At 36.3% G+C, this 20061-nt stretch overlaps 1 protein-coding gene across 1 annotated transcript in view; it reads left to right on the top strand.

Annotated features, from left to right (window-relative positions):
- Positions 1-20061, top strand: part of SUMO1 (small ubiquitin like modifier 1) — a 235783-nt gene that overhangs the window by 7382 nt on the left and 208340 nt on the right. The window lies entirely within an intron of this gene.

Below are 20061 nucleotides of genomic sequence, written 5' to 3' on the forward strand. Positions count from 1 at the left end.
CTTATTTTCTTAAGTCATCCATAACAGAACAAAACTAGTATATAGCCAACCAAAATTAAACCTATTTTATAATGTAAAAATAAGTTTTGCACACCTGTACAATGTATTCTCCATAGAGTTTGAAGTGAACTCCAAATTTAGCTGTTATACTGAAGTCTAACACCATTTTTACAAATCTCTATGGTGATTTTTAAATGTACCTCCTTGACAGATGCTTAAAACTTCACTGAATTATGCTAACGGCAAGGAGATTTCTTGCAAGTTACTGAAATTCTTAAATCATTTGCATTTATTGTTTCTTTTTCTTCTTTCCTATTTGCATCTTATCCTTTTATTTAGTATGGGACAGTTTACCACTAAATTTCCTAAATATATATTTTTTAGATATTCAGAGATCACGATGGTACTATGCTACTGTATATATTATGAAGCAGTGAAAAGATATCTTAAAAATATAAGATGTATTAAATAAATTTCTACTCACACACTGTTTGGAGATAATTATTCTAGTGCTTTGATTTTTTTTATTTGTTTAGTTTAAAATAGAATGGCTTTTCTCAACCAAAAATAACTTTCCAGCTTTTCAAATAGCTCCTTCCCCACCTGCTGCCAYATTTGATAGTGGCAGAAAACACTCTCAGTTTTGCTTAACATGGCCTGGAACTGGTATGCAATAACAAGATATTTGCATGCACACAGTTACAGGGTTTTTAAATCCTGTGGAAGCTTAACTTCCTTCCTTCTAAATCCATGCAACCTGTATCTCTCTCTATTCATGTATAAACTACACAGCAGAGAGGCAGACCTTTGTTATTTTTTTTTATTTTTATTTTTTTTTTGCTGTTTATGGTGGTGAAGTTTTTCCTTAATGAAAATAAACTTATACTAAATTTAAATGAGTTTTGTGTAGGCTGATATAGTTACAGTACAAACTCAATATAGCTCACTAGATTTAGTACATCTAACATTAGGAGGTAGATTTAATCATATGTACTTAAAATGATTTCCACAATTTAAACATAAAAATATTTCAAAGAGGGCTTGGAAGGAGAAAAAAAAAGGAACATGTTTCTAATAGAAACTCCTGAGATAAAAGGTTTTCTTCTGCATTTTCAGTTAATTTTTTTGCAGTAGAAAGCATTAGATAGGCATACACAGAAAATCCTCAAAGTAAAAATACACACTTTTCTTACGCTGTTAAGATGACCAAAGTCTCATCAATTATCAAGTTTGCTCAACATGCTATATTTCTACTCTATAGTTCACTGTGTAACATGAAGAAAATCTAAGAAACTTGATATAGATGATCATAAAAAGACTTCAGGGAAGTTTGTACACYGTGGTATGCAAACAACTGGAAAAAGGTCAGTAAAGATGGATAAAGTTGTAACATATGAAGCACGTAATATCATAATTCTGTGTTTTGAACTTTAAACAAAACCTTTGAAAGGAAAATATCTAGACAGAGTGGAAAGTGCAAGTGCTGGGAAGCTAGATAGTAAAAACAAGGAGCACTGGCATAACAATCAATGCAGCTGAAAGGAAAATTTTACCTTTTAAAGTGACTTACCAAATCTGTTAATTTGGAGACTGCATCTATCCTAAACAATTGTTCAAGAGGCAGCATCACATTTCTGATCATGTGAGGAAGAAAAGATACAATGACAAATATTAGATAAATATTCTTCTTGACTAGTATTTTCAGTAGATGAATTTATTTGGTAGAATTTGAGAAAGAAAAACAGAAGCATTAAGTAACGTACCTATGGAAGCAATACATATGGAAGCTGAAATATTTTCTGATATAAGGACCYTGACTCTCAAGTGAATACAGTATGTAGGGGTTGCTGCATAGGAATGTACTGCAAAGTAATGAAATAAAATTGATTAGTCCCATTAAACAGAAAAGAATGAATAMCATTCGGAATTTCACTAGTACTATAAGATAAACAAATATTTTAAACAATTTGTTGAATTATTTTCCATATTCAGCGGTTATATTACTAGCTGAATATTTAGCTAATACATTGAATATCTATCTTTCCCCTCAGTCCTCCTTATTTTTTAGTTTGACTGTCAAAGGCATGTTGCAATAGTTGTCTGATTTTCTTTTGACTTTCCAGAAAATAAATCAAAGGAAAATATTACAAGCAGCATTAACCCAGAAAGCAAATGCAATAAGGCTTCCATCCAAACTAGAAAAGCTAGCAGATGGCTATCATAAATAAGAGATAAACAAATGAGAGCCAGAACCATATTGGAGTCTTTCTCCATAAATACACAGATTAATATATGAAGTTTTCATGCATGTAAAATACAAGAAGCCATTTTCTTGAATATGTAAGACATACTTGATAACGAATGTGTAGACACTTTAAAAGCAAATTTTAAACAGAATCAAGAAAATCTAAATCCCAGCATCTCATAAAATGAAACTCTGGTAGTATAATAGCCAGGTACAAGCACAAGTCAGATGTAACACAGAGCCATATTATTGAATACAGGATTGACAGAAAACAAGCATTATGAGAAATTCTGTCTCCATGTTGCTCCAATTAGCTTCTTTACAATCCTATGATAAAATTACTCTATCTTCCTTTCATTCCTCGCAATTGATTATGTTTTATTAATTTATGGTTCATAATACTGTATCAGAAAACCGCAATCTTCTTTTCAGAATATTTTGTATTAGCCACTTTCCCACCCACTCTCCTGCCTTCCGTTTCAAATCTTTCTCAGGATCCTTTCATAATACAAGAGATCCTTGAACCTCTAGGGATTCAAGAGGGAACTGAAAATTGTTTCTAATAGCTTCATAGGAAAGAGACAATCCACACTGTCATGAACACGATATAAGTTTAAGAATTAAAGAATTATTTACATTTTCCCCATCACAGTGAGTTAATGCAGGCTACAAAGTTATTTCCAAGATGGTGTGATTCAAAAAATTCGTTTCTTAAAAAAAAAAAAAAAAAAAAAAAAGTGGATCAGATTTGGGCAGATCTGTTCCACATCTTAAATGAAGTTTCAGCATCTGCTCTTTTCTCCTGTTGTAGGAAAGTCAAAAGCTTTTGTCAGGTTAAATACTTCATGCAAGCTAGGAGATCCACACACCTGACTTGGAGTTAATTTCTACTCTGGAAAAATGGGCCTGCTTATCTCCCAATCCAGGAGTGAATACGATTTGAGAATTACCCTTCTGCTTCATTTAAAAACAGTATTTGAGGGGAGAGTTGTTTCCTCTTTTGTTTTTTAAAAAAGATATTCACATTTGGTAGGCTTGTTCTGACCGGTTGTCTGTCACACTATCCCTATTGCACCTCTGTATAGTAGTTACGTGGTTCTAGAAGAGAGCACTTTAGAGAGAAATGCTCACTATCCTGTTCCAAAAGGCAGAGCTATAAAACCACCATTCATTTCTCTTCTATTATTCACATAAATGGAATGGATGATTTGCTGATTAATTCTTCAAAATTTGGCCAACTCACATGACAGAAAAATAAAACTGCAGAGGCTATTTTGTTAGATGTTACAGTTCACACGCCAGAAAAGCCCAATCAACCTAAAATCACCAACTACATCTGAGTTAAGCATGTTGGCACGGAACTAAAGTTATAGGTAAAACTTGCATTAAAATCGTCATGAAAATCAGTCCTAGATTGTCCTACAGTTTGCAAGAAAATAGGAATAAGTGCCTTTTCAGCTGCATGTATTTATAACTGTGAGAAGCCGAAYGAATCTGGTTTAGAAAAGACAGCTGCTCAGTCTGGATGAGCCTACCAAGCTGCCCAAATCAAAAGATTTACTGCATGAAATGCAGAAAAAATAACTCAAACCATAATAATTTAAATTTCTGTATCTGTTACAACATCCCAATAATCTGAATTATTTACCCCCARAGGTCCTCCTCATCACACTTTTTATTGCTTCAGTCTATAGATTTAGAGGAGGGAAGTTCTGACCTTTGGTGAGAACACAACTGCTGTAAAGTATCTCTGAAATACAGTTCAGGCCAYGTTGAAAAACATTCAGGAAATGCTCACTGACTTAATTCCTCTATCCCAGCTGTTGAAAAATGTTCCAGTTTGTGCTGCTCCCCCACCTCAGGTATTTCTGTGGAGAAGAAAGGTCGAAAGACCAGTCAGAAGTAGCAAAATGTGGAAGAGAGACTGGAAAATGAAACAAGTGCTAACCAAAGTTACAAAAAAGAACAATGATGAACATGTGGTAACACCTGATGCAGAGCTGGATGACAAATTAGAGGTAAAYCTAAGGGCCCTTAAGCAGTGGATTGGCATCTGGCAAAGCCAGGGCAAATCATTAGTAAGAATTTACATATCAAATATGAATACATGAAAATTACATTATTTTTCTTGCCACCAAAAAGTACTAATTACTTTCAACAGGACAGTCTCCTTCATTTGTTTAATTTGAGGGGTCAGAAAGGGTATTTAGTGTTGCATTATTGTTTTCTGCATCTATTCACAACAAAAGAGTAGAATTTCTTAAATTATTCTCCATCATAAGTTGTGTCATTACCATATCTGTGCATACCTCTCTGCATACACTTAACATACAAGGAATAGGTTAGTGGTTTCCAGTTTACTGCATCAACTGAAGCGTAGCACACAGTGTCTACCAGCTAGATGGCTGGTTCTTTCTATCACCCAGGGCTTATTTGGGCAGGCGGAGGAGTTTTTCTCTCCATTTGCTGAACACATGCAGCATTGAAGGCAATTGGGCAACATAAATCCCTCAGTTGTATGATTCAAAGTTTGAAGGCACTCTGCACATCAAATAGTGGATGTGGACATCCAGAGGAATCTGCTGAAAAATGCATGTTTTGAGCAAAAGTCTACAAAGTGTGCTGTGGGTGCGCAATAGCAAGAAGTTGTTCTTACTGTGTTTTGGATTCACAAACCTCTGTTTTCTGATCTCCATGTCAATGTAAATATAACAATTTGTCCTCCTATTCAAACAGAACAAATTTCCAACTCTTCCACATCCTTTCATTCTTGGGTTTTGCATAATCATTAGCCTGAATCTTTTTTGGAAGGTTCATACAAGTTTGGGATCTGTTTCTGATCTTAATGTAAAAAATTAAAAAAAAAAAAAAAAATCAGAAAGTCAAAATCTGCCTTAAGACAACTCAGGCCCATCAGGGTCCAGAATTTGTTTAAGCTGCTTATGAAATCAGACTGATCTTTCACTTTTCCACTCAATCTCAGATGAGGAATCTGATATTTCAGCAGATCCTGCATTATTAGTGCAACATTTTGGTGGACCTTATGTTTTCGGAACTTACTGGTTAGCGGCTTTTATACTTGGGATAAAGTACAGTTCTTGGTGTTACAAAAAAATATATTTCTTCCATCTTGCATCAACATGCAACAGTCCTCTTTAGATATCTAYGGCATCTAAAAGAAGAGTAGATTAATTAGAATGTTTTGCCTTTAGTTTTTAAGAGCACACACAAACCCCCAATGGATAGTCTACTGGTTTTTAGGAAACTGCAGTACATTCAGCAGTCAATTGTTGCAGCTGAAGTATCAAAACATTTTCTGGATCTAAACAGCACTGAAACAGATTATGATTTTAGTTTCGCTGGTGTAATTCTAGAGCATCTCAGTTAGGTCGATGAAGCCTATCAAAGCCAATGGAGTAAAGTTACAAGCAGCCTATCTGAATGAAATTGACAATAATTAATTTGATCTTGTATCTTGATGCAGCTGAAAATTAAGAGCCGTTTCAAAGAACCGYTTTCAAAAATAAATTTTGCATATCAACGTAGTCCTTTCGGGAAGGAAGGATTTGTTTTTGTAATAACTAAGCTTTGGAACTGAATGTGTAAGAGGAGGAGATGATAGTTTTCTCCCCTTCTAATCCAATGTATTTAAGCAGAGGAAACAGCAGATGTTTTGTAAGAAAAATACTGTCTGAAGTGCCGGTGATACAGAATCCAGCATCAACTTACCAAAGATGAGAAGTAAAGAGACTACAAATTTCCTATTTCAGTTTTTYTAGTATCTAACCTGCTGGAATGTAAGCGTACGAATCCAGAGTGGTATTGTGAAAGGAAGCCACCATTTTTCCAAGGAAAGCAGCTTACAACCCATGTATTATCCCACCATGCACCATTCTGAATCTTTGGACTACTTGTTGTGTTGCTTGTTAGATGTAAGCACAGGATTAYGAGATACACATTTTTATCCGACCACATTATTCTTGTGAAGAATAGTATTATGCCATACCAGGGAAGTTTGTTTTAAACAAAAGAAAAAACAATCCTTATTTATAATCTTTTCTCAGCTGCTGCTACTGCAACAACTGAAAATATTTTCAGTTTTGAGATATGTCTAAATTGTATCTGACTTGCCTTGGCGGATATRTTCAAAGCTAATCATTTTGCTTAGCTGGCTTGAGCACTGCTTACATCTTTTGCTGCTGGCCTTTTCCAATCACTTTTTATGATTTACGACACAACAGTTTGAGTCTGTCACTGGAAAAAACAGATAGAACTACAAACTTTTTAATTCCTTTCTGCTTTCTATTTCCCTCCTTTCATATTTACTTTTCTTACTTTGTCATCCATTCTGTGTTTAACATGGAAAGTATCAAGTTTCTTATTCCTCACGGGAATATCTAAGTCAAGGTTGTAAAGGTCTCCTTTCTTTTAAATATGTCAGKTTTTGACCTTGAGGCTATATATGCAATGATTCTGGATATCTAATGCATTGCTACTGTATTCCTCTTCCCACACACATTATTGACTACATTATGACACAAGGACCATTACCACAGGCAATATCACACATTTTTYCCCGTTTACATTTATTCTGCAGATGTTTCTGCTAAAACTTTCCCCCMCACACACACTGTTAGAAGAATTACCGAGCATCTAGGGAAGAGGTGGTAAGTGGAAAGGAAATACAGCCGATGCGTCTCCCTCACTAACGGCAGGGCTCCGTGCAGCTCACGGCAGGGACATCGCCGTTCCTGCGCTGCAGGACCACCTCCCGCAGTCTGCAGCCTGGGCCGAGTGAGGCACTGTGTGCCCCTGCTCCCAATCACTTCCCATGGGAGGCACAAGTGACTGGGGCTGCCGCTCTGTTTTTTGTACTTTGCCGTCTTGACTGTACTAGGTGAATCGTCTGCAGACATACTCAGCACAGTATAGTCAAGTACAACTCTGCTGGTTTCATAGAGAAATGTCATTTGCTTAAGGCAAAGTGATATCTGGTTTAGTCTTAAAACGGGATTTTGCCTGATTAGTGCCGTCCAGTGAAACAGTATATTGAAATAAGATCATCTCAATACAAAATCCTTCATAGCGGCTAAAAAAGATTTTTTTCCAATTTCACTCAAAGTTGCTTTTCTTTTTCTTGCTGGAAAACTTGCTTGCCCTAGAAGAATGTTATTTACTAAATTTTATTTTAAATACATACAGTTTATATGCTTATATAATTTAATGTTGCAGTTTAACTTATTCTGTCCACRAAACAATTAATTATATTTCTTCTGAAAGGTTTTTTTTTCACTCCATTCAGTTGATATGCACAGATCTCAAAGATTACTGAGAAGTATCAATAGTGATTTCATGGCAGTGACAAGTTAATTTTAGTTTGTACCTTTGTTTCTTTCTTTTCCTCTTGTTTTTAGCATTCTGGATTTTTAAATACATACTTATTCCATAACAAGTCTTTAGGAAAACATTTATGGTCTCCTGAGACCATCACTGTTTCAGATTAACCTCTCAATGCTCATATTTGAGATTTGTTGAAAAAAAAAGATATTTATTTGTAAAACTGCAGCATTAACAAAGCAAAATTTCTGTTAATCTCTAATTGTACTGAAACAAGGATTATAGGGATTAAAAATGAATTTATGACTTTCCAATTACAAATGTAAATACACACATAATAGTATTTAATTCTAAGCATGCCATTCATTATTGAGCATGACAGCATTACATGACTACTTCTAAGGGGCAACGGTTATGGAAAGGAAGTTTACCTCCCATTTCTCACACCTTTATCTCTTGATCCTTAAAAGAAAACAAAACTTCATGGGAAATGCTTTGGAAATTAATATTTAGAATTACACTACAGCTGCACAGCCTTTCAAAATGCTGTCTGCTGTTTGTAATAAGTGTTTCCAATTTTCAAMATTAATTTTCAAGAATATTAAACATTTAGAGTTCCTTTATAATCTTTATGCATCTGTATATGAACACATACGCATACACGCACATACATGTTCCATCATATTTGCTTCTTTTTTGGCATTTTTCTTTAGAGAATTATGTACATATATATGTGATTATCTTAATACTCACTGCAGTTCCACCTCTAATACTACATGTATTTTTCACTATTATCAAGTAAAGCATTTGTATTTCTTTTGCAAATATACTTAACCATTATGCTGTACAGATTTACTAGCTTATTAATGATGCAGTTCTCATTCTTAAAGAAGAGATCAGGTAGTATCGTGACCAAATAATTATTGTGGACAATACAATTCTTCTTAAGCTTCCGTAAGTCTCAAGAAAAAGAAGAGAAACTAGCTAACTTTTTACATTGAAATAAAATTACTGGAAATGTAACATTGCTAGGAACACCTTCTTAAGCCCCAAAGTTCAATTAAAAGCATTTAAGCAATAAACCAGCAACAAATAWCATATTTAATAGTACAGTAAAAAATTAAAATTCTTTCTCTGCAACATGTCTATATAGAGCTCATAGCTATTTTTTCTCTCATTTCCTCATTGTTACACATGAAGTCTGACTTGGACATTTGTGTTTCATTTTTTAATTAATTCTTCCCCCAATGCCACATACACCACATCTAATTGCAAATGTTGTCAAAATCTGAGGATTTTTTTACTCACCTTATCAGTTTGAATGAACAATGTGTTTGTTTTGCCACCTTGAGGACTTTTAAATTTGTTTTTATTTTTTATTTATAAATAGTGTCACATATTTTATTTTTCCARTTATTTCCTTTTATAGTCATTATTTTATAGCCATTACTTATTTATTCAAGGAAGAAAATAAGCTAGGGCTCCTATTATCATTTCAAACAGAACAGTATGCAAAAGAATGTAGAAAAATGATGGATATCAATGGGATGACCCTCCATTCTTCTGCTCAGTGAAAGTTTTCAGAATTTTTTATATTATTCATCTGCTTTACATATACTGCTGCTAATTCTGTTGAAGGTCTCATGCAGAAAACATGCATGTATTTCAAAAAGCCATTTTATACCTGAAAAAAACCCCAGTGCACTAAACTCAGATGCATGAAAAATACTTGTTAGCAAGTGTTGGTGGTGATAACAGGGTGGTCTGAGCACCTCCCTCTCCTTCCCACAATCATTTGAGATGCTTGAAGCTGTGCACCCGGTCTTTTCTTCCCACCCATCCTTCTCCAKTCAGACTGGGTTTGCATCCACCTCAGAATGTTAACAGAAGCCCATCCACAGAGATAGAACAGATCCAAATTTCACCCTGATATGCTAGAACTTGGAAAAGTCCTATGCAGTTCCACAGGAGAGACCTTAGGGCTGGAGTGCCAGGTCATATTGAGCAATAGCTGTTGTTATCCACTCAAGCTATTATTGGGCTTTTTCAGTCAATAGACTGAAGGTGAGTTCAATGCTACTGCTGGGTAGATGTGCACGCGCCTTGCTATCAGAACCAGATCCTTCACCCACTTGTCCACTGTGAGCGGGCAAGAACATAAGACTCATTATTACTGTACGACATTTTAATTCTATTTATATTTAGAATGCTGAGAATTCCAATAAATACTGCATGTACTTACTACTCCTGTGCTCCCAGAGATTTGCTCTGCTTTTGGACAGAAGAAGGTGGAAAGAAAATGTGCATTGCTTAAACTGGACATTTGCAGTGTTTGGGCGCACTGTAGACCACAAGTATGCAAGCAGGTTCCTGTTAATGCCGTAAATACAAGGTTACATTCATRGAATATGCATCTCTGGTAATTTCACACTTTGGGATATAGATTGGAAGAAATTTGATTTTATGTATCCACTTTTAGCTCAGCATTTACTACTGTTTTTGCCATGTGCTAACAAGGCAATGAGGTGAGGCTGTGTGAGAACGCTGACAAAAATGAATGCTACAGTTGCAATTTTAACTATACCGTAGTTACAGTCCACTTCTATTATGTTTTCCCAAAACATTCTGGTAACTTGGACCTTTATGTATCTTTCTTTTCTCTCTTTTACCTTCAGAGTGGCTCTTCTCTCACTTACTCAGGCATTACCAACATTTAGCCACAAAGCCATATATCTGATGCCTTATGGAACAAAGTCTGCCCAAAATACAGGGAAGCTTTGCTGTGGATCAAAGATAAATCCCAGGGACCTGATCTTGATGCCAGCAAGCAAGTGAARATGTTCAAAAAAGTAAGTGTTCAGTCATCCATACAAGTACTGTCTACACTAAACGATGTAGTGTAAACAACTGATTGCCAAAGAGTAATTTTACAGTTCACCATGACTTARGTGGAGACAAAAACATGTTAACTTAGTTCAGTTTTCACCTACTGATATCTATTGCATCTCAGTGAAGAGGATCACCAAAACGAACAAAAAACCCTCTACACCTGGACAGCAAAGATCTTCTTGTTCCCTATATTTGTTTTTAAAGCAGAAGAATACACTTATCAGCACAAACATAATTACCATAATACAGAGGAACCACACAAGAGTTTTCCTACTTGTGTAGAGACTTGCCTTCCAAAAGAGCTTCCAATTTTGACCTCTCGAGAAACTGTTCTTTTCTGTTCTGTTCTGTTCTTTAAGTGCTTTTCTGAAGCAAACAAAATAGTGAAGGAAAGCTTAATTCTTTGTTTTCTGCCTGAAACACTGTCCTCTAGGACCACATTGTAGCTATGTTCAACATGTGCAGAATTAAAATTCTGTAAAAGGAAATAAATACACGAAAGTCAAAATTACATGCCCACAGTTAGGTTACCTGCATAACATCAAGATATTTTCACCTTTCRAAAGCAAAGAGGTTATGATTACTATTTAGTATTTCTAGAATTTTCTTTAATACGTGTTCAATTTATTGGGGGTTTTGACAAACATCTCATCCTATAAGCATATAAAAACACCCAGAACAATAGAGCATGTCCTAGTGCTATAGATTTCTAAATTGCTTTGTATTTATAGAATCTCTAAGCAGAAACTGTTGCAGGTATTAGATTGCATAATAAGAGTCAAAGACAGATCACCCTTTGCTGTTATCTTCCTGTAAATGGGTTTAAGTACAGATGCAAATARGGGCTACCAAGTCCAAGTTGGAGAAGCTGAACGGGTGTCCGTCAGAAGGTGAACCTGCTTGGAGCCAGTCACTGAAATTTGTTGTCACATTCCCTGGTAGTCAAGGGGATGGGGACAAACTCTTTTCAGTTGTCCCRTGTGACAGGGCAAGACACAATGGGCAGAAACTGAAGCACAGGAAGTTCCCCCTGAACGTGAGGGGGAATTTCTTCACTRTGCGAGTGATGGAGCACTGGAGCAAGTTGCCCAGAGAGSTKGTGGAGTCTCCTTCTCTGGAGATCTTCAAGGCCCGCCTGGATGCAACCCTGTCTAACGTGCTCTAGATGACCCTGAGTGGGGAGGTTGGACTAGATGATCTCCAGAGGTCCCTTCCAACCTTACTGATTCTATGATTCTACTGTAGCACCAAATCCCTCCTGCTCATGTGCATTCCCCAGCCTCCCAGACTAAGAATGGCTCAGTATGTTATTTACTATGGCAAATTCTGACCTGATGCCCTCTGCAAACTTCCTGACATTCACATGCTTGTTTATCTTTCTTCTGGCAGGACCACTCAACAGCAAGCCTGTACATTTTAGTCATCCTAGTCATTATATATATAGAGAGAGCAAATGTGTACATTTAAATATTATGTTAGAATTTCTTTTCATTTGGAATAAATAATCCAAAGAAATTATGCAAAGTCTTCTGGAAGACACCATAGGGAAAGGCTGAGCCCTACTCCTTATCTTCTTATAAGAAAAGAAAAGATTCTATGCTCATTCATCCTTGAGCCTTTCAATTATTCTTTTGTAAAGATGTGCTTTTGCACAAGTATCTGCATGGAAGAACTACATGCTCCAATTTTAGAATATACAGGGTTTTATGAAGAAATGGCTGGAGGATCAGCTGTATCTTTCAAGCTTGAGATCTCTCATCTACTTTTTTTTTAATTTTTTTTAAGTGAATTGAATAGGAAGTCAATTGTTTGTGATCCACTGCAGAATCGGATAGCTAAACAGCTTTAAATTTGTTCAGTGGCTCTGTTGTCTCCCATAGGTAACTCTTCCGCATTTCTGCAAGATAGCTAAGTTCAAAATCCTTGAACAACCTGGAYAGACTTCCATCCATGTTATTCTGTTGCATAGGAGATAGATTYCCTTCATACTTGCTAAGACAAGGATTTCTGTACAGATGTAAGCTTTCAAAATAAGAGAATGATCATTTAATCTAGAATTAAACAGCACAATTATGTTCAGCACATTCAGGGTCATTCTCCATGCTCATTTGCTAGTCTATACAAAAGTATGAAACACATTTATCTTCGTCCTCCTCCTTCCTCGCTTTTTTTTTTCAATCTTTGATCATATTGCATATTAACATTCCATCCATAAAAGAGTATTTTTATAGAATTAATAAAATATCTGATGAAGTTAATAAATAGCTATAGAGTACTGTACTTACAAATGGGATCTTCTTGTTAGGCGTGACCAAAATTTTGGCATGTCGTCATGATCCTGAGGAAATACAGCCACTTCCAGTGTTACRAAGTATAACCAGAATTTCCTTAACAGTTTCTAAGCATAGTATCCAAAGTATTTCTACAAGCAGATACTTGAGAGAATATTCTTATTATGCATCTTGCACTGTAGAAATCAATAGACTGGAGAAATGAAACAATGGGTCGATGTGTTCTTTCTTTCTTTCAAAACAAACATTCTTTTTCTCAGTCATTACAGAAGCCTTCCTTAAACAACCCCACTGAAGAATGCAGAGAAAARATAGGTGACATTTCCAGAAATCTAATTAAAGAAGAAAAAGGAGACAGAACCTAGAAAGTCATAAAACATTCATACATGTTTTATCAGGAAAAGAATTACCTGCTTCCTAGAAATCCTAAAAAAATGCTACAAAATCCTATTTGCAAATCTCTAATCTTTTCTTTCAGCAGTCATTTTCTCTCATTTTTCTTCTTTTTCACCTTAGTTATAAAAATATAGAAACACGTTTAGTTATAATAATATACATATCTTTTTATTTTACATTAGAACACATAAATTCAGTGTTCCTGGAAATATTAAGTCATGCAAGTAAACGATTACACATCTATTAATTCATATCTATTAAACAAAAAGATTTACCTGCCTTTAGAGTAGGAACCTCCTCTCCCTGACATCAGTGGAAAAATCAGAGCTTCCATTGAAATAGCTTGAGTTACTCAAATGCAAAATCAGCATGAAAAAGATGTATGCTGTCCTTGTCTATACAGCAAATGGGCCACTAGAATTTCAACCCAACCGGCATCACAGAGCCCTCTCTGACCAATTCTTTCTTATTCTGCTCAGATTAATCTTGTCAGATGAAAGAAGTTCTGTTGCAACTGAAAATGGAATAGGTAAGACATGCATGTATAACAATTTTAGCTTTCAAGAAGTTTTACTGTACATCTCAGCAACTAACATAGCCACCCAAATGTGTGAAGAGATACCAGGTATACACTGAGTGGTGTCAAATCATCCCTATCATTCACATCACTGGGTACTTGAACCCTCTTTCTTCCCTCTTATCGAGACCTATGCCACTGTACACAATGCACTACGCTTTCTCTGAATGAATTTCATACATGTATTAATTTGCAGATTAACAAAGAAAGAAATGCTAYCATGTGTGATCAGCTTCATATCCACATGGGTCAAAGTTAGAACTTTGATCCACAGCAAAAAGCTCTTCCATGGAACAAACTGGTTTCACAGTAGTGCGGCTGAGAGGAGCGAGAGAGAGCAGCAGCAGACCCTTTATGGGCCTCTTATCCTATTGTAGTCCAAGCTGTTGCAGTAGGCAGAGAACAGAGAAGTTACAAGCAAGATCTTTGCAGAAGGTATGCCCAGTGTGGGAAGGGACTGTTGCATCTATTACAATGCAGATCAGAGTGGATGGAAATATCCATGAACACATACGTGCATCAGCTTTATTATCACATATTTTCTTTAGAATTATTTCAGAAATAAATGAATTTTATAGCATGTTTTATCTTTTACCTGGTTAACTTAATTACCGGGAAGTTATGTTATTAAACATTTGAAAGTCTTCTAGTTTAAGGGCCAGCACAACGGTGGTGTGGTTAAGGATGGTTGCTGTATATTCTCACCCACCTTACCAGCACTACCACACACTTCCTTCCAGGTGCAAACATGGACATCTTCAAGCCTCAGAACTGCAAAGCCCAGGATTTAATGTTCTTGTACAGGACACTGTTACAGTGCAACTTGCAGTCTGTGGTTCCCTTCTCTAGTGGACAGCTGCACCTCAGATGTGATGGCTCTAACATCGGTGATGGTACAGTAGGGTAGTGTTGGCACACACAAGAAATTGGCTCTAATTTCACCTGATCCACACTTGGGAAGAAAACAAATAAAACAGTTTTGTTTTTCTTCTTATTTTAATGGCAGCTGTCAGAAAGCTGCTCAGCAGTTTGGAATGTTAGAAGTATTCCCTTTGGAGCTAGATTAGAGAGAAACAGAGAAAGCCAACAGGGCTAAACAGATAACTGTGTAACTCCACAGTAAAATTTACTGCATTCTTACAGATACAGAGAACTATATTCTCTGTCATATAGAGCTCCCTCTCAAACTGTGCATGCAGGCCCTAAACTACACCTTCTTGCAGATTCATACAACCTGCTTTCACTAAATAATCATGTAGGATATATATTGGTACAACATCTCTAAAAATAAACCTGCCAGTCTTACTGGAGGGGAAGCTACAACATCCGCAAGCCAACAAAAATAATAATTTTTCATTCTACTTACAGTTCAGGAAAAATATTCATGTTTGCCAAATAAAAAATAACAAAACTGATGGGAACAGAAAAATATTTTCATGCTGAAAGAGGATATTACAAACAATGGAGACAAAAGTCAGATCTATCAATATCCTTTCTAAAGGAACTCTCTGAATCACAATGCCTAATATTTGTATGAATGATATAACCTTGAAATAATAATACTGCAAATTTTTTGTCATCTTTTTATGTAATAATTACTTTAACAAATAATGATGGGACAGACTCACTCCATGTATACACACTTGCCTAAGAAATTCTTCTGGCCTGGTGGCTTTAATTGTCAGTTCTTCTGGCAGCACTTTTTCAACTCAGGCCTATCAGGCCTATTTTTATTTCTGGATTTTTTCCAATGACAGAAGTTCAAGGAAGAAACAATTTGCAAATAAACAAGCTTGATGACTCTCAGCTTTTAAGTTCAGAGAAAAGTAAGAAAATTCAGGAAGCAAAAAATGCCTTCAGTATCTGTGCTCAAAATAACCTTTTGATATTTCTTCTTACTACTTCTAAAATAGAGGATCYTCTGAAGACCCTTTTTACAGATGGAGTAGTTTTCCATGAGATTATCCTTAATAAACACCCTAGGGTTAATGTAGACAGCAACAAGAAATATCATATAAATGAATATTCCTCACCTGCAGCACAGATGGCTCAAAAAACCTGAATATTTTCTGCTGAAACATATTAACATCATTAATATTTTCCACATAAAGTGCTGCAGGAGGAGGGAGTGCTTCAATCCACAAGGCCATGGGTTGCCACAGCCTGAAAAGCTAGCATACATTTTCAAATGTTTTCCAGTCAGGGGTACACGTGCAATAGCCTTCTGTAAAAGGGAGGGAAGAGTTGGCTAGCACCTTACAGCCACAGCTAATGTTAGGAGAGTTCAAAATAACTAGGGATTAAAATGTCCCAATACAGCAAAACAGAGCAAAGCAGTTCCTTTGCCCTTTGTATAAAGGTCAATACACTAGTTTTATACAGCTTGCAGAACTTCCACAAAGCATGAAAAAATTCCTAAAGATCCTGGACTTCCAAATGAAAATACACATCATTTGAAAAATACCAGGTGAAACAGTTAAAAATAAACAAAACAAAATCAAAAAACCCCACCCCACCCTTCATTACTTAAAGAAATTAATTTTTCTTCCCTGAAGTAGGTTACATTGCAGTTATCTGGATATAGTTACACAAAGCCATTACTGTCCTACTTTATTCGTTGTTAACTTTTGCAGGCCCAAACAACTAAAGAAGAAGTAAAATTCTGTCACGTATTAGCAACTAGAAAATGGAATGAATAGGATAAGTAGTCAATTATCAGCATATCTTAATATTACTTCAGGAATCTGGACTTGCATCAACACTGTTGAACACATTTATAATTTACAGAGGAGAGCAGAATGAAAGGAGAAAGCATTTGCAAGCGACAGGGCTATTTGTTTGCTTTTTGGTTTAGGTTTTTGTCTCAGGGAGAAGGGTATAGGGTGTTGTTGCTTTTTTTTTTTTTTTTTTTTTTTTTTTTAATAAGAAATATTAGAACCATAGAGAATGTAGCAAGGGACACTGTGGCACTATGGCTGCAGGTCAGTGCACTCCAGAAAAATGACTGAACTCCATCACAAGGAATCACCGCAAACAGGAGATCTTTAGTGATAACAAAAAGGTAAACTCAGGTGCTGCACATGGGGAAGCTACTTAGGCACCATACAACTGCAACATGAGCCCTGCATAAGACAGGGGCAATGACCTCTCTRCACCCCTCTGCTGCCCTCAGCATCTCCAATTCCACTATTGGCTAATGCAAACAGGAAATACGTATGCGTGGGCCACCCTCTCTTAGAGAAACAGGACTGCATCTTTCAAACGCTTTCCAAACCGTCTTTGGGTTCAGAATTTTTACTTTCTTCCTCGATCTTCCAAAAATAATATCCCTAGGGTTACCAGTCAACTACTAGCTCCAGGAAAATACTCCAAGGTATACAATGGACTCCTATTTATCATTATGTTTTCAAGGAAATAACTTGCACAGAATCCACACCTCTGAGCCAGCTAATCTGTATTTAGGACAAAAATGTGGATAGGATGATGGTGTCATTTCCCAATCCTGAGGAAGCCATTACTTTTCATTTTTAATTGCAGTCCAGCATTGCCTTTATAAATGCTGCACACACAAAAAGTAGTTTGAGGCATGGTTAAAATCTTGATTTTGCCAAAACAATACAAAAGATCTGGGCTAGGCCAGTATGTAACCCTTTTAACCTGTCCAGTACAGGATGACATAGGTCACGTTTTGCCCTAACTTGCAATCAACTTCAGAGGTTTGGAAAGATGAAGAGCTGCAGGAGAGGATAAATTCTCACCTCTTGCCTGACACACACAGCCTGATGTACTCTGGCAACATGCACTGTTCACAAGCACATAGTGGAATACCCAAAGCCTCCCTAAAAGCCATCTCCCTCAAGGGAGAAATGTGTTTACACTGGTCAGATACTCATTTATTGTTCACCAATGCATGCACAATGGATTGTTAGCAGAGGTTCTTAATAAATAGTTTAAGCATACTACCTACACACCCCTGCTCAGAAGTGTAGGAATTGATGAACAGCACTCTACTTTGCTTGCAGTAGTTAGTTTTTAATCTAATACTGAAATATTTTTTTTTCTACAATGTTACCACAATGTGAAAGTGTTATTACAAACATGTTCCCATATTAAAACAAACATCAAGGTCAGGTTCCTTTCAAAGTACTCCCTCTGAAATACAATGCATGCCCAAAAGCTGCATATGCATGCCTCTGTGATCATACTTGCATAAAATATGCATGATTTTACTGCAAGTCTGCAAAAGATTCTCTTTCCTACCTCACGTTGTGCTGATGAATACAGTGGAGTACTCCTACTAGGATGGGCAGACCTGTCTTTTTTTTTTTTAAAAAAAAAAAAAAAAAACCCACACATAAAATTCTAAAGCTAGGAGTAGGGGGCTCCCACAGATCAGTCTAGCCTGAAATCTTGCTTGTCCCCTATGAAGAAAGAAGCCAAGCAATGCTGAAACATAAGCGAAGGATGGAATGACACAGTACTTGGGTAACTGGCTTTAGGTATATGAAATGGGGTACTGTACACAGACAAGTAGTGCAGGAGGCRGCAAATAAAGCTTGTTTGGCAGGACTTTGAAGAAGGGTACATGCAGTGGTGATGCACCCAGCCTGTTTTCCAGAGTGGGAGAACTTCTCCTCGATTATTTCATCTGCCCTATTCTAATTTTAGGTCTACCCTATCTAGCACTGAACCCTGAATATGTCCTGCAGCAGAGCAAGTATTCTACAAATACTGCATGCAGAAGTAATATTTTAAAACAATAGCACTTGATTATAAGTTTGGAAAGGATGACTCTTATACAACTTCAAAATGCTGAGACTGAAGAGGAGGTAAAAGGACAACATGGGAGTAGGATAAAATACAAGCAGCCTTCGCTTCCATTTCTATATTGATTTGCTATGTAATCAGGTTTGCCTCTAACAGAAGACTGAAATACCTGAGAAATTCTCTCATTTGGTTTTCCTGTCTGGTTCTRTTTCATTATCTCAAGATGCAACATGAACAGCTATTTAACAGAAGAAAATAACTTCTCACAATAAAAACAGTGAATCAAAAATTGAAGAATGGTTTTTGCTCACCACACAGAATTACTCTTTCAGTTCTTTTTGTCTTCATAGATCATCTTCATCAACTCCTTAATGTCTTGTAGCTTCTGTAACACAATGTATGAAAAGAATTTAAACACCAGAATTAACCAGCAGAAAAATAAAATAAAATGAATTTGTGTCCCTTTAGTATTAGTAATGTTTGCTATCTATTCGGCTAAGAGTTGTGTGTGTAGAATAGTACCTTGAGCTTAAAGTGACCTTCAGCTCCCAATTTCCTTGTAAACATGCCCAGTAACATCAGGGCTCTTCAGTTCTAGTCTCTTACAAACCTAAGACCCAGGAGGCTTTTTCATCCTGAAGAAACTCTTTAAGCAGCTCTGTTTCCATAGATAAGAATCAACTGCACAGTCATTACCATTAAAATGTAAAGAACCACCCAGTAACTGCAACACAACCCACCCACATACACCAATAAAATGAGACAGAATACACTTGAAGGAATCAGAAGTGTGAGGTCAAATTAAGAAACTGGAATATGGTTAGTGGAGATTTTGGGAATTACAGTATTGGTGAATTGCCATAGCTAACAACTTTCAGTGGCTGCTTAATCTTTTGTTACATTTAATTCAGGACAATTTTACCTAAAGTTTTGCTTGGTTTTGTTGTAGATTTAAAGGAGATACTGAAGTATACTGCATGAGATGCAATRTTATTTTGCAGTAGAGCATTTCTAAGAGCCACAAATAAATATCAGGAAATAATATATATGAAACAATAATAATAAAAAAAAGATAAAYAGGATTTACAAGATCTAGTTACAGTGACATCATGCTTATGTGCATGAATCTGTGGCTACTAGATTTGAAGTTACTAGAGAACAAATAATTTAATGAAAAATTTAGTCAGAGCATATTTAATAGAGAATTGGGTCCTGCTCACCTAGAGATAGGTGAACATGGCAAGGTAAATGGAAGAAAGTATCAAGAGACCCTTGAATTCTGCCCCAAACCTCAACTCCTCTTTTAAAATTTAACAAGTTAGTTTCATTTGGGCAATGATTTTCCAAGCAGCCTGCTGTGAAATCCACATTCCTGGGCCCATGCTGCTGCTGTTGCATGTACTTGCTCAACCCTTTTCCCATAGACAGAAAAGAAGCGAGCCCTGGTTTGTGGCAGGCACATTGGAAGCCTGTCAATTCCTCGCCCATATACAGGAAAATCTTCCAACTCTCATTTCATTCTGTGTTGAAATACAGCTGACAATGATTTTCCAGAAGAG

This window comes from Rhea americana, unplaced genomic scaffold (genome assembly GCF_003343005.1).
Source record: "Rhea americana isolate MKP2758 unplaced genomic scaffold, rheAme1 scaffold_15, whole genome shotgun sequence".
In the NCBI taxonomy this organism is placed as follows: Eukaryota; Metazoa; Chordata; class Aves; order Rheiformes; family Rheidae; genus Rhea; species Rhea americana.